Raw genomic sequence first — 14,960 nt, forward strand, 5'->3', positions numbered from 1 at the left:
ACCATAGAGATAGTACTTCCAAATATTCAACGAGTGAACAATGGCAGCCAACTCCAAATCATGAACAAGGTAGTTCTTCTCATGAGGTTTCAACTGACGAGAAACATAAGCAATCACTTTACCCTCTTGCATAAGCACACACCCGATGCCGACCGAGAGGCATCACAGTATACTATATAAGAACCTGACGCTGATGGCAACACTAACACTGAAGTTGTGGTCAAGGCAGTCTTGAGCTTCTGAAATCTCTCCTCACACTCATCCGACCACCTAAAAGGAGCACCCTTTTAGGTCAATTTGGTCAAGGACAATGCAATAGATGAAAATCCCTGAACGAATCGATGGTAATAACCCGCCAACCCAAGAAAACTACAAATCTTTATGGTTGAGGACGGTCTGGGCCAACTCTGGACCACATCTATCTTCTTTGGATCAACCTAAATACCCTCACTGGACACCATGTGCACCAAGAACGCAACCGAACCGAGCCAAATCTCACACTTGGAGAACGTAGAATAAATCCTCTCCTCCCTCAATCGCTGCAATACTACTCTCAAATGCTCAGCGTGCTCCTCCTAACTACGTGAGTACACTAGAAAATCATCAATGAAAACAATTACAAACGAATCGAGATAAGGTCGAAATACGATGTTCATCAAATACATGAACACTGCTGGGGCATTGGTTAGCCCAAAAGACATCACAAGGAACTCATAATGACCATATCAGGTCCTGAAAGTTGTCTTAAAAATGTCTGAGTCCCTGATCTTCAACTAGTGATACCTTGACCTGAGATCAATCTTGGAGAACACTCTTGCTCCCTGAAGCTGGTCAAATAGATCATCAATATGAGGCAAATGATACTTGTTCTTGATTGTGACTTTGTTCAACTGCCTGTAATCAATGCACATCCTTATTGTGCCATCCTTCTTCTTCACAAATAGAATAGGCGCACCCCAAGGCGACACACTAAGCCGAATAAACCCCTTATCAATAAGTTTCTAAAGTTGCTCCTTCAATTCCTTTAACTCTATCAGTGCCATACGATATAGTGGAATAGAAATGGACTGAGCGCCCGGCACCAAATCAATATCGAAATCAATATCCTTGTCCGGCGGCATGCTCGACAGGTATGCAGGAAATACATCCGAAAAATCCCTCACCACCGGAACTAAATCAATGGTAGGAGTCTCTGCATTGACATCCCTAACAAAGGGCAAATTAGAAAGACAACCCTTCCCAACCATCCGATGGGCCTTCAAGAATAAAATCACCATACTGGGAATATAATCAGTCGAACCTCGCCACTCAATCTGTGGCACCCCCGGCATAGCCAACGTCACCGTCTTAGCATGACAGTTCAAAATAGCATGGCGCGGTTACAACCAATCCACACCCAATATCACATCAAAATCAACCATATTGAGCAACAAAATGTCCACTCGGGTCTCTAAACCCCCAATAGTTACCATACATGATCAATATACGCGATCCACAATAACATTATCTCCCACCGGAGTAGATACACGAACAGATGAAGCACGAGACTCACAGGGCATATCCAAATAATGAGCAAAATATGATGACACATATGAAAAAGTGGAACCAGGATCAAATAATACAAAGGCATTCCTATGGCAGACTAAGACAATACCTATCATCACAGGATCTGAAGCAATATCATCTGGTCTGACTGGGAGTGCATAGAAACGAGCCTGACCACCATCTGATCGACCTCCCCCTTTAGGGAGAACCCTAGTTGACTGTCCTCTACCCCTAGCTAACTAGATTAGTGGTGAAGTAACTAGTGCTGAAGTCGATGGATGAATCTTTTGCTGAGGTGGACCCTCATGACAATGAGGACACTGCCTCTACATATTTCCCAACTCCCCACACTCATAACAACCCCCTAGTGTTGGTGACGGGGACTGAAGGGAACCCCTAACATCGGGATAACTGGTAGAAGAACCTGGTATGGAGGAGCCCTGAACTAATGGAGCATGGGATGAACTCTAGGCTGGGAGGGCACTAAGTGATGAATGACCCTGATGAGAACTGTGAGAACCATGGCCCGATGATACCCCACGATGAACTAGACGAGCTGATTGAGCATGTCTAAATGGACAGACTCTATCGTGCTGAAACTGACCCCTATAAGGAGCATCCCCAAAACTACCGGATCTACAAGGCCTTTTGGCCTCCCTCTCCAGTCGCTCCTAACGACGAATCGACTCTATGTCACGAGCAATGTCAACAACCTCCTCAAAAGAAGCACTAGATACCCTGTGAGCACGTGATATTTGTCCTATAGGAATTACTCCCATAAAATACAAAGAAAAATAATTTTTTCCCATTTTTTACAATTTTATATATTTTTTGTAGAATTTTATTAATTATTTGCGTTTTTGGGCACATTTAATTTTCATTAAAAATCATAAAAAATGCAAAAATACCATGCATTACATTTAGGTTTCATTTTTATGTTTTTAAGGTTAATTAGTAATTAGTCATTTTATTTAAAAAATAAAAATCACAAAAATTGGCTCATTTTTACAATTATTGTCTTTAATTCTTAAATTGTTGATTTTTCTCTTTTAGTTTGAATTTATAGTTAGACAATTAGTGTAATTTTACAATTTAGGAATTTAGTTTGGATTTTTGCTGTTTAAAGAAAAAGAAAAAAAGGGGAAAGAGAAAAAGAGAGGGCAAACAATTGAAACAAAAATGAAAAGAGAAACAAAACAAAGATAAGGCTATTATTAAGTGTCCGGATTAGTTGAGTCGCAAAATCCCTTACCCATGTTCCACCCCAGCCCAATCCCATTTAACCCGGTCCAGATCCCATGTCTCAACCAAACGACATCGTTTTGAAACCCCCATCTCAACCGTTGGATCAATAAGATCCAAAGGACCAGAACTAACTTACCCATCCTCATATATATGTCCAAACCTATCCCCTAAACCCTTTAGACCCCCCCATTTCGTCTCTTTCATTTTGCGTCTTAACCTAGCCGCCCTAGGATCCCCATCAATCATGGCTACCACCCCAACACCACCAAACAACCCCAAATTCCTCCTCCACAATCCCCACACTCACTTGAATATTAATCCAACACAAATTCCCACAAAATCCCCATCTGTTTCTCCAAATCCCAAATATGGCGCCAAAAATTCGGTAACCCTAAATCTTGTTCCTTTTTCAGAGTTTTAAGCGGTTTCTTGGCTGATAATAGATCGAAACTTATGCCAATCAATTGTTCTCCCTAAGAACAATCGATTAGCATCAATTTCGATTCATTTCAAAGTTCACCGGACCCCATGCAAGACCAAAGACCGACAAGCTTTGTCAAGCATTGCCGTTCGTCGATTCTCTATATTTGCTCAATTTTCCGGCCAATTCAGTATGCATATTCTTTCCCACTTTTGATTGTGCCTATTTCTGTTCATCTTTATAATTAGTCTGTTTGTGGATTAGTTTAATCTTTAAAATGGGTTGCTTAGTTAGGATTAATATTTTTTATTTTTTTATGTTTGATTTTCCGACTTGGCCGAATTTATTTAGGGTTAGTCAATAATTTTGAATTAGTACTTAGCTTATTAAAATGCTTGTTTGAGTCAGATTTCTCTTTCTTTGTCTTTATTCTGGCTCTTTTCTTCTTTTTCCTTTTCTTTCAATTTGACCTTAGTTCAGCTTGGGGCATAATTTGAGTCTCAATGCTCACTTTGGTGGTTTGGGTTTAGCATTGGGCTTTTTGGGTCATCTCTAAACCGGTTCAAAGAGTCCCGTTCATTTGGGTTGGGTCTTGGGTCAAATTGACCCAGAAGTGATGTATTCTTAATGTAAAAACAAGGCTGTTAGGGGGTGTTTTGGGTATTTGAGGGTAGGGAATAATTTCTGTTATGGGGAATCTTCAAGAGGATAAGGTTGGGGCTTGGTTTGTTAAGAGACAAGGGAAGGTCAGATATTTTAAAGGGTTAAAAAGGGTAAAATGACTAGGAATGGAGGGGTAAAAGGGAAATTGGTTAACTAGGCTAGGGCTGCCTTAGGATTGCCTATATGAGAGCCCTTTTCTCTCATTTGGAAGCATCCATTCATACTCTAAAAAATACTAAAAAGTTCCTGCATCTTTTGGTTGAAATTTGTTCTGGTTTTGCTCTTTGGTCTTCATTGTTAGTCAGAATTTAAAAACTTCAAGGAATTTTTGTTCATCTGGTTTAAAATGGTTTAGAAGAGCTGAATACTGCTGTGTTGATTTGCTGAGCTACTGTTACTATTGAAATCCTCACTCTTTTGCTTTATCTTTACCTCCAGGTACCTCTTGGACCTTACTCATATGTTAAAGCTCAAACTTGAAGCATGTAATCGAAGTTGGGGATTTGAATAATAGTTTGCTGAGTATCAGCTTATGTTTATTTAGAATTTATCCATGTTTTTCTGCATTTCAATCGTTATCCCGGTAATTTATCCCTGTATTCATTCATGCTGCTGATAATACATTCCATGTTAGGGTTGTGTTTGGACTTTAACTTGTCATGTTGATATTGGTTTGGCTAAAAACTTTCCCTGTTGAATATATAGTGCATGGGCTGTTGTAGTAGGGGTTTGGGAACATCTCTTGTTGGAATTTGTTTAAATTTGCTTAGGTTAGTAATGATGTTTAGTTCATGATTAAATTCATGTTAAGATTTCGATGTTTAGCTTTTGGTTCTGAGTATTTGAAGTTGTTTAAGAGCTATTGTTGAGTTCAACAGTAGATAGTAGTAGCTATAGTTTTAAATGCATATAGCCTGCAATTTGTTGAATATATAATGCTTAAAATTTTCTGTAATTTGATTTTAAGTTATATGTTGCACAACTTTTATTTGCTTTGATAAAGTTGGTTTAGATTAGTTTAGAGTAGTGTTTGAATTACTCTTTGACATATCAATCAGTTGAAGGTTTGCAGAGCAAAGTAGTCAAAAATAGAAAAATGCTGAACAACACCCCTTGGATCGGCCTGGCCTATTAAATGGCCCGAGTGAGACTACTGGGCCCAAGCCAGGCTCGCATGTCTCATGCCTTTCCCTTTCAATTTTGGATTCATTTCCCAGACCCAAGGCCCCTGACATTTTTCTTCAGTAGTTATGGCCATTCGACTTTAACGGCCCAAGGGACCATCATGTTGGTCCATTTCATTAAAATAACCCACTATCCAATCTGTTTACGACTAATAGCTCCTTTAAGTTCAAATCATTTGCAAATGCAAACATCCTTAGGCCCAATTTAAATATGACTCTTTAAAAACAGAGTGAGGCGTGCCATTTAATTATACCACCATGACCCTCACAAATGTTACATTATTTATTAAGAATGAATAATTGTAGAAAGGCCTTTAGGCGCGTTTAAAATAATATTGTGATTATGTATACGTTCGCGTAACATAATTACTATTCTAAAAACCAATACGGGTTATGCGTTCGCGCAACTTCGAACAAACTTTCTTAATAACGAAATTGTTTTAATATGCCACTAATTAAATTTAGTTTATCTAGTTTGAGGTGTTCCATCCACAATTTAATCATTCCTGGCCCTCATATTAACAATCTAGATATAAAAATAACAAATGCTCGTAGTCGCTCTAGGCCCGTTTAATATATCATCGTGATTGTGTACACGTTCGCGTGACATGATTAAGATTTCTAAAAACAAAACCGGAGTATGCGTTCGCGCAACTTCGGTCAAACTTTCTTAATAATAATAAAGCATTGCTAATTGTGGACACGTTCGCGTGACATGATTTTTGACGCGCCAAACAAATGGGTACACGTGCGCGTGACCTGTTTTAAGATAATTTCTTAATTAAAAAAAGGCAAATGCACATAGGTTCTAAAAGTAAGTAATTAGACAATTTGATTAAGCCAAGTATGATCAAAGCGACCATGCTGAAAACATGGAACTCGGGAATGCCTAACTCCTTTTCCCAGGTTAACAGAATTCCTTACCCAGATTTCTGTGTTCGCAGACCGTAATAAGAGTCAATTTCCTCAATTCGGGTTTTTAAATCGGTGACTTGGGACACCATAAATTATCTCAAGTGACGACTCTGATTTTAATTTAAATAATTCCGTTTCGATTTTCACTTAAATTGAAAATAACTCCTTTATATCCCTTGCGGGGTAGTAAAAAGAAGGCGTGACATACCCTCTCTCTAGTCATAACAATCCATAGCTGATATGAGAGGCCATCAACGAACCTCTTGATCCTCTCCCTGTCTGTGGGAACCAACCAGATAGCATGACATGCTAACTTAGAGAACCTCATCTCGTATTCCGTCATAGTTATATCATCCTGACGCAACTGCTCGAACTGTCTGCGTAGCTCCTCTTTGTGTGACTGCGACACATACTTCTGCAGAAAAAGAACAGAGAACTGCTGCTAGGTAAGGGGCGTTGCACCAATATGACTACGCCTCTCATAATCCTCGCACCAAGTAAAGGCAGCTCTAAAGAACTGAAAAGTAGTGAACGAGACCCCACTGGTCTCCAGAATACTCGCTATATGAAGAATTCTCTAACACTTGTCCAAGAAACCCTGAGCATCCTCGCCTTCTATACCACTGAAAGTCGGAGGCTGAAGTCTACTAAACCTCTCCAATCTACGTTGCTCGTCATCAGGCATAACTGGTACCACATAATCCTGAGCATGTGCAACCGGCTGGGCTAGTGGTGCCTCCGGTGTCTGTAGTCCTTAAACAACCTGCTTGGGTGTATGGGCGGTGGGAGTCTGAGTGCCTCTTCCGGCCTAGGAAGTAACTGTTGTAGTAGCAACAACGACCGCCTGATCAAGACTAGTGCGCACGATCAAGCTTTGGGATAAGGTCTCCTGAAGACCTAGAATAACAATAGGCACAACCGGTGCCTGAGCTGGTCTTGCTGGAGCATCCAGCACTGGGACCTGATCATGAACTGGGGCGCTTGGTGGATCTGCAGGTGCTACCCTAGCTATTATGCGGGCTACACCCCTGCCCCTACCACGGACTCGATCGCGACCTCGGCCTCTTACGGCCCCAACTGGTGGTATTGGTGGTCATCCGTCCTGACCGGTAGCACATGTCCTCACCATCTTTGAGAGAATAGAATAACATAAGTTTAGTCACTAGAATCAACAGATTCGCACGACAAGAATTCAAGAATATAAAGTTTTCCTAAAGGTTTTGCAGCCTCTCAAAGATAAGTACAGACATCTCCATACGGATCCTCAAGACTCTACTAAACCCGCTCATGACCGGTGAGACCTATGTAACCTAGGCTCTGATACCAACTTGTCATGACCCAAATTTATCATGTCGTGATGGCACCTATCGTGAAACTAGGCAAGCCGACTCTTTTAACATAACAACCCGATATTTCAATTTAAAGATTTCTTTAAGCTATTCAATTAATAAAACTTAATATGATAAGTCTGAATAACAAAGTGCTGAATGAAAAGCCCGACATCGGTGTGTCACTAGTCATGAGCATCTACTAAAAACTATTCGAAAATGCTAAGACTAATACAGTCTGGAAATCAACTAATAATATCTATAGAAAGATAGGAAGGAGAGGAGCAAGTCTACGATAGCCATGCAGCTACCTTGCCAACTCCAACAGATCCGCGACAGATGAAAATCAATGCTCGCTAGCACGTCTAGCAACCCCTGGATCTGCACACAGAATCAGGGAGTAATGTGAGTACGCCAACTCAGTAAGTAATAAAAGTAAATAAAGATTGAGCAGTAGAAAACACATAAAGTCCACATCATGAAATTTCAGTAAGGACACCATGCTTTCAAATCAGTAAGTTAGTCAAATCATCTCGTTTAAAACCCCAATTTCATAAAACCATTTAAAACATCTTTCAACAGTTTTTCCAACGAAGTGATGAAATAGTGAGTAAAAATGATGAAAACAAAAATAGCTCCTTGGGCAAAACATCACTCGTGAATAGCCCCTCGGGCAACAAGAATCATAAACAGCCCCTCGGGCAAACCTCATAATCGCTCATAAACAGCCCCTCGGGCATGACATGAATCAAGAACAACCCCTCCGACAAAACATCATATCAATCACTCAGGGTACCCGCGCTCCTACAGTCCAAGCGCTATAACAAGCCACCTTATTATTTAAATCAATCAGGCCCTCGGCCTTTCATAATCATAAGTTAGTAACAACATACTGCGGCGCGCAGCCCGATCCCATAATATCCTCACAAAATAGACCCTTGGCCTTACTCAGTCATAAGCCTCTCAAGCCACTCGGTCTATTAGTAAAAATCAGGGTGCTCAACCCAAAATAATATTTTGTATGCATCAAAACGGTGTAGTAAAGACTGAGTTATGAAATCAGTAAACATAACATAACTGAGTATAGACTTTCAATCAGAAGAGTGAGAGGATAATAAGAAAAGGCCCCTAAGGGTCCAAACAGCTTTGGCACGAAGCCAAAATATGGAATTCAACCCAATTTATAAAAATTCTTTCTAAAACATATAAGTATCATATAGTTTTTAGTCAAATACGTAACTTAATAGTTGCTACGGGATAGACCAAGTCACAATCCCCAACGGTACATGCCCACATGCCCGTCACCTGGCATGTGTGTTATCTCATAGTAGTAAAATGATGTGCAATCCGGGGTTTCATACCCTCAGGACTAGATTTACGATCATTACTTACCTCAAACCAGTCATATCCCTAATCCGCGACACCCTTGCCTCTGTAATCAGCCTCCAAACGTCCCGAATCTAACAAAAAACAATACAATGCAATCAATATAGGCCAAGGAACCAATTCCGCATGAAAAGCTATCAATTTAGGCCAAAATCCCGAAATTCACCCAAACCCCCTGGGCCCACATCTCGGAATCCGACAAAAATTACAAAACTTGAAAGCCCTTACACTCACTAGTCTATACATACCAAATTCATCAAAATCTGACATCAAATTGTCTATGAAATCCCCAAATAAAACTCTCTAATTTCCAAGCCTATCCCCTCAATTTCATCCCTAATTTCTACTAATTACACGCTTAAGTCACAGAAAATTACCAAAATCACAAGTATTGAGTTCAGATAGCTTACCTCCACGAAAACCCCTTGATTCCCTCTTCAAAACACCCCAAAAGCTTCAGAATCCGGATAGAAATGGTGAAGAATGGCCAAATAATTCGCAAAGGGTTCCTTATATACCTTCTGCCCAGGCATGTCGCACCTGCGGCCCAAAATCTCGCATCTGCGCGACCGCACCTGCGGTTTTCACTTAACCGCCCAAAATCGCTTCTACAGTCCTTTCCCTGCACCCGCAGTCTCGCAGGTGCGCTCCACCTTCCGCACCTACGGTTCTGGCTCAACTTCCCAAATCCCGCATCTGCTGTTCTTTTCTGTATTTGCGGCTATCGTACCCGCGGTCCCCACTTTGCATATGCGGTTATGACAGCTGAATGAAATCTTCAGCATTTCCTCAAATTCCATCCTTGATCCGTCAACCACCCGAAATCAACCCGAGTCCCTCGGGACCTTTACCAAACATACTAACAAGTCACATATCAACATTCAAACTTAGTCGAACCTTCGAAACACTCAAAACAACATCAAAACACCAAATCACCCTCGGGTTCAAGCCTAAGAACTTCTAAACTTCCTAATTCTGGAATCGATGTTGAAACCTACCAAATCACCTCCGAATGACCTGAAATTTTGCACACATGTCACAAATGACACTACAAACCTATTCCAACTTCCAAAATTCCATCCCAATCCTGATATCAAAATTTCCACAGCCAATCGAAAATGCCAATTTTCCATTTTGCTAATTCAAGCCTAATTCTACCACATACTTCCAAATCACATTCCGGGTGTGCTCCCAAGTCCAAAATATCTAACGGGGCTAACCAAACCATCAGAGTTCACCTCCGAGATTATTTACACATAAGTCAACATCTGGTTGACTTTTCCAACTTAAACTTCTAAATAGAATACGAAGTGTTTCATTCCATACCGAAACCACTCCGAACCCAAACCAACCAATACGATATGATGAAATATAGCTAAGGAACACATAAAGAAGCAGAAATGGGGAAAACGGGGCTATAACTCATGAAACGACCGGTCGGGTCGTTACACACATCCTCATTTCGAGAAACGAGTTGGTGACTCTAATGTGATTACCATAAGGAAAAGATAGACCCTAGGAGTAATAAAAATTAGTATAAGCTAGTGAACAAGATACACTGAACATGAATTAGGGATCGAAATATTTGATAATATTCAACATCATGAGAACTTTAGGCATTGTATTCCGCTAATAATAGAATGGAAAACAGAAGAATAACCTTTAAAGTTCATTCAGAAAGACGCTTTCGTAAAGCAAGCACGGTGAGCAGAGTTAAGCTTAAGGGACTAAGTGTGCTAGTTACACTAAATGTCACCCTTGTGCGTAAGATATGACTAAAGAACATTATGCAAGCATGACGCCAAGGAGAAGCAGTAAGGGTTCTGCACCTAAGGATATTGATAAATAAGTGGGAATGCACACTTGATACATAAGGAGCCCGTACGAGAGGTAAGTTAAGACAAAGGACATAACCCAAGAGGGGTTACGCAGAATATAAATATGAGAATAGACCAATGAGTAGTCTGTAGTGGATTCAGGAAGAGCCTAGTTATGTCTAGAGAAGAGATCAGGTATAAATAAACAGATCATGTAAGATAGACATAGTGAAACCTAACATAATTCAGTCTCGTAGATATGACGTCGTAACCCTTAAGAAATATTCAGATATGAGTTGGGGTAATTAAAGGTACTGTATAAGTGTTACGAAAATAAGAGAGAGCGTCACTAAGGAGACAATCAAAATTTGAGTTCATAAGTAACCCTACTAGCACAAGGGCACAAATGTATGTAACTAAGGATATTTGTAGGCGAGTAAGAACATCGAAAATTCATTCGGGTATATAGTATAACAAGCTCGAAACTTTACAAGAGCCAGAAGGTCTCCTTAAGTACTACAAAGAAAGACTAGATGAGGAAATAAGGAAGTAGGCTTCAACTTAAGCATAATGACATAAAGAAGAAATAGTCTTGTAACAACAGTCTCACAATAACATTGTATGCACTCCATAAGAAAGTGGCACCTATCGTGGCTAATGAATGGGAAGAAAAAAAAAATCAAAAGGTGATATTTGAGATCATATGAGTTATAGGAAATTCCAGTATTCATGGGCAATGAGATAAGCCGTGTATTCATGCAACAAGTGGCAGAATGACTAGAAAAAATAATTGCTTACATTTAAAGACAATTGAGAAGGTACGAAAGGAAGTCTTTGGTGCTAACAAGTTAAATGAAAGTTTCAAGTAGTATGAATTGATATGTGTAGGTCGCACGCTAAAATATCATAAAGAGACAAGGTTTTAGGTAGATTGGAGTAAGGATAAGAAAATGTGGGTGAGAAGGTGACAAGAATAGATAAGGCCTTAGGATTAAGCCCATCAAAATAAAAGAGATTATGGTTTATGTAAGTTATAGAAAACTCAGTATAACATGAATCAACTCAGAGGAGTCTAAGACTATGAGCATTTAAAAGAGATGGAATGTTGCTCTGGTAGTATAATAAGGGTATAATGGTGATAGATAAGAGGATGACGTTTAGGCCTTTGATTGAGTAACGATTTTAAGAATATGGATTTCATGAGTTGCACGTGATTAGAACTCATATGATGAATCACGTTGGGATGCTATAAAATACGATTATTGAAGTATAGTATCACCCCTAGATGGATCAGGAGAATCACTTCTGATGTTCCCCGATGGGACGTGAGCCCTATTGACAATATATTACGTAAGAGGTTTCAAGTTATCAGTGGTAGATTATGGATCAAGATTAAGGTGGATCAATAATACATGGATAAAAGTTACAACGTATGAGATGAGATTAGGCCATCATTCTCAAGGTGAACAGTAATGAAGAAGAATTAAAGGACTTAGATTTATACATATATGATAAGCAGCGAGAGGGTAACCTGGAGTTGGGTAGCAGACCTCGATAATAATAAACTGTATTAAGAATTATGGTATAGTATGACCTACCTAGTTTTATTAAAGCCATAAGCATAGATAATCGAGGCTATGAAACAAGATATATCAATAGTTGTAAGTTCGACAAAGTAACGAGTGAAGAACTTCAGTATACCTATAAATTCCTAGAAGGTCAACTTGTAATAGTTCTGTATATGATCACAAAGTGAGGCCTGGAGATTGGCTGAAAACTGGAGGAAAAAGGAGAGAAGAGTTGCATAGGCGCACATACAAGGTCAGAATCATACAAGTTTCATGATAGAAAGTAGCAACAATTATGATATTGGAAGATTTTCGATCACAAGTCATGGTGTGAGAAAGAGGCATAAAGGAGGGAATGCCCTGGCCTTTGGATTTATTCACCAAAAAGCTCTCTATATGGAAAAAACAATATTAAAGTATTCGTAAGAACTATTGCTTAAGAGACGGATAAGTTCATTAGTCAACATTCGAGGGCGAATGTTCCAAAAGGGGGAAATAATGTTACACCCATATTTTTGTACGTGAGAGTACGTCGTAAGTCAATTAATAAGCTCAGAAATAAGATTATATTTGGAAGCATATAAAGTAAGTTAATCATGTCACTTTGAAGGTTACAATTATTTAAGATCATGAATAACGAGTACCAAGCGGGTTGGAAAACTTAGAAGCTAAACCAATTGAAACAAATAAGTTTCGTCGAAAATCGACAAGTTTGGAATGTTATAATAGGTACTTTGGGGTGAGACTAGGATTCTTAACATGATAAGGAGGTTATGCTCTGAGTTATTTTATTTGTATGATAGTCATGTGCTAATTTTTGAAGTCAAGCAAGTTGTGGAACAAAAGTTGGTAAAGGTCATCACAAGTTACATTCATATATGTGCTGAAACTTAGGTCAAATGTAGCGGAGATTTTCTCCCAATATACTTAGAATTACGGGATGATAACATATCAACTTTAAGATCTATGAGTCTATTTTCTAATGCATTAAACCGTTCGTGAATACAACATCGGAGTAGAGATATATTTGCAGTTTTACGAGACTGCACAGACTGCATAGGTGACAAGTAGGTGTGTCACTAAAGATTTATGAGCAATACTTTTCGTATGTTGTATGAGGTATTTTTGGGACAATTTATATATCAAATTTAAGGTCTTGAAATGTAGTTTTCAATGCTCTTTACCGTTTATTTATACAACATCTGAATAAATAGATATAAGCATCGGAAGATGGGCCAATATAGGGTGTCAAGCTAGCACCTCTTTGACTTTTCAAAGATGGATATTTATCTATATATATATAGTCCTTATGTTGTCTCTTTCTTCACTTTTCCACATACCACGACCAGAATAAGACCTTTAAACTTACTCTTAAGAATTCTACAAGGTATTCAAAGAAGATTAACATCCTGGGTACAAAATTAAGAAGCAATAACATTAGAACGATCCCTACGATGTAAGTATCACTATAACACCTCTCTTTTCCTTTGTAGTTTGAGTTTTGTAAGATACTTAATAGTTAAGAAAACATCTAATTTCTGTATTTAAGTGTTTAAATATCAAGGAAGATTGATAAATTTATTTCCTAATCATTATAACTCACGGGACGGTGATCGTAAGCCGTGAGTTTGACTTATTCCACTTTTAGTAGACTTTTTTGTAGTCCACTCGTGTTGGCTTATTGTGCTACCGATTTATGGAGTTTGGAAGGATATAAGGGAATGGATAAACGCCACATGTGGTAGGGTAGTAGGTCAATCGCTCGGCGTTGTAGTTTCAGGCTAATTGATATCTTGTTGATTGGGTACGCTATGGTATATTTGTGGGTTTTATTGTATTGAAGGTCCTGAATTGTAATTAGGTTGGTTTTGAGTTGCTGATTGTATTTTGGTTGTATCTCAACTATAGTATGCTTGAGGGAGCAGTAAAATCAGGGTAAATGCTACCTGTTTTATTTTAGAATGGAGTTATCGTTTGAGATACGTGATATACTAGCGTCATCTAAGTTGTAAATGCATTTCTTTGTTATAGGGTTTGAACGCTAGTTGTCATAAGCTTGTTGTTGAGTTGCATTGACGACTTGAGGTATATTAAGGCTATCCCTTCTTTCCTTTTGGCATGATTCATATGATACAATGAAACGAAAAAGCACACAACTTTCATAAATGATTCTATTCTTAGAAGTACTAGAGTTACCTATGTTCTTGATTCCCCATATGTCCTACTATCTTCGTCTTTTCATGGGTCTCATGATATACCAAGAGATCTTATTGGCTTACTTCATTATGTATTGCATTCATTTATATATGTATATTGACCTATGATCAGATGGCATTATATACGTGTATAGTATATGTATATGGGGTATGAGAAAAGGTTATGGAGTTATATACGCAACACCACCTGATCATCTGGTATACGATGATGATTTCGCCCACATAGACCGATATGATATGATGGGATGCCCTAAGAGGCTTGATAATTTTATGTACGCATACACCTATGCTTGATGTGATATTTATACAAATATTCATGACGTTCTAAACGTTTCAAGATTCACAAAGTTATTCAGACTTACAGGTTGAGTTCTTTACTCCATGTCTCTTTCATGTCTTTTATATACTGCTTCCATGCCTTAAATACTCGGTGCTTTATTTGTACTGATGTCCCTTTTTCCTAGGGACTCTGCGTTTCATGCCTGTAGGTCCTGATAGACAGGTTGACAGTCCTCCTAGTAGGCTATCAGCTTAGCAGAAGGTGTTATTGTACTCTACTTACTCCGGAGTTGCCTGTTTGGTCAGTATGATTTAGGTATGTATTGACTAGTATGGCAGGGTCCTGTCCTCACCTCTATGACGTTTATATACTTTAGAGGCTTGTAGACAGAT

This window comes from Nicotiana sylvestris, chromosome 4 (genome assembly GCF_000393655.2).
Source record: "Nicotiana sylvestris chromosome 4, ASM39365v2, whole genome shotgun sequence".
Lineage (NCBI taxonomy): Eukaryota > Viridiplantae > Streptophyta > Magnoliopsida > Solanales > Solanaceae > Nicotiana > Nicotiana sylvestris.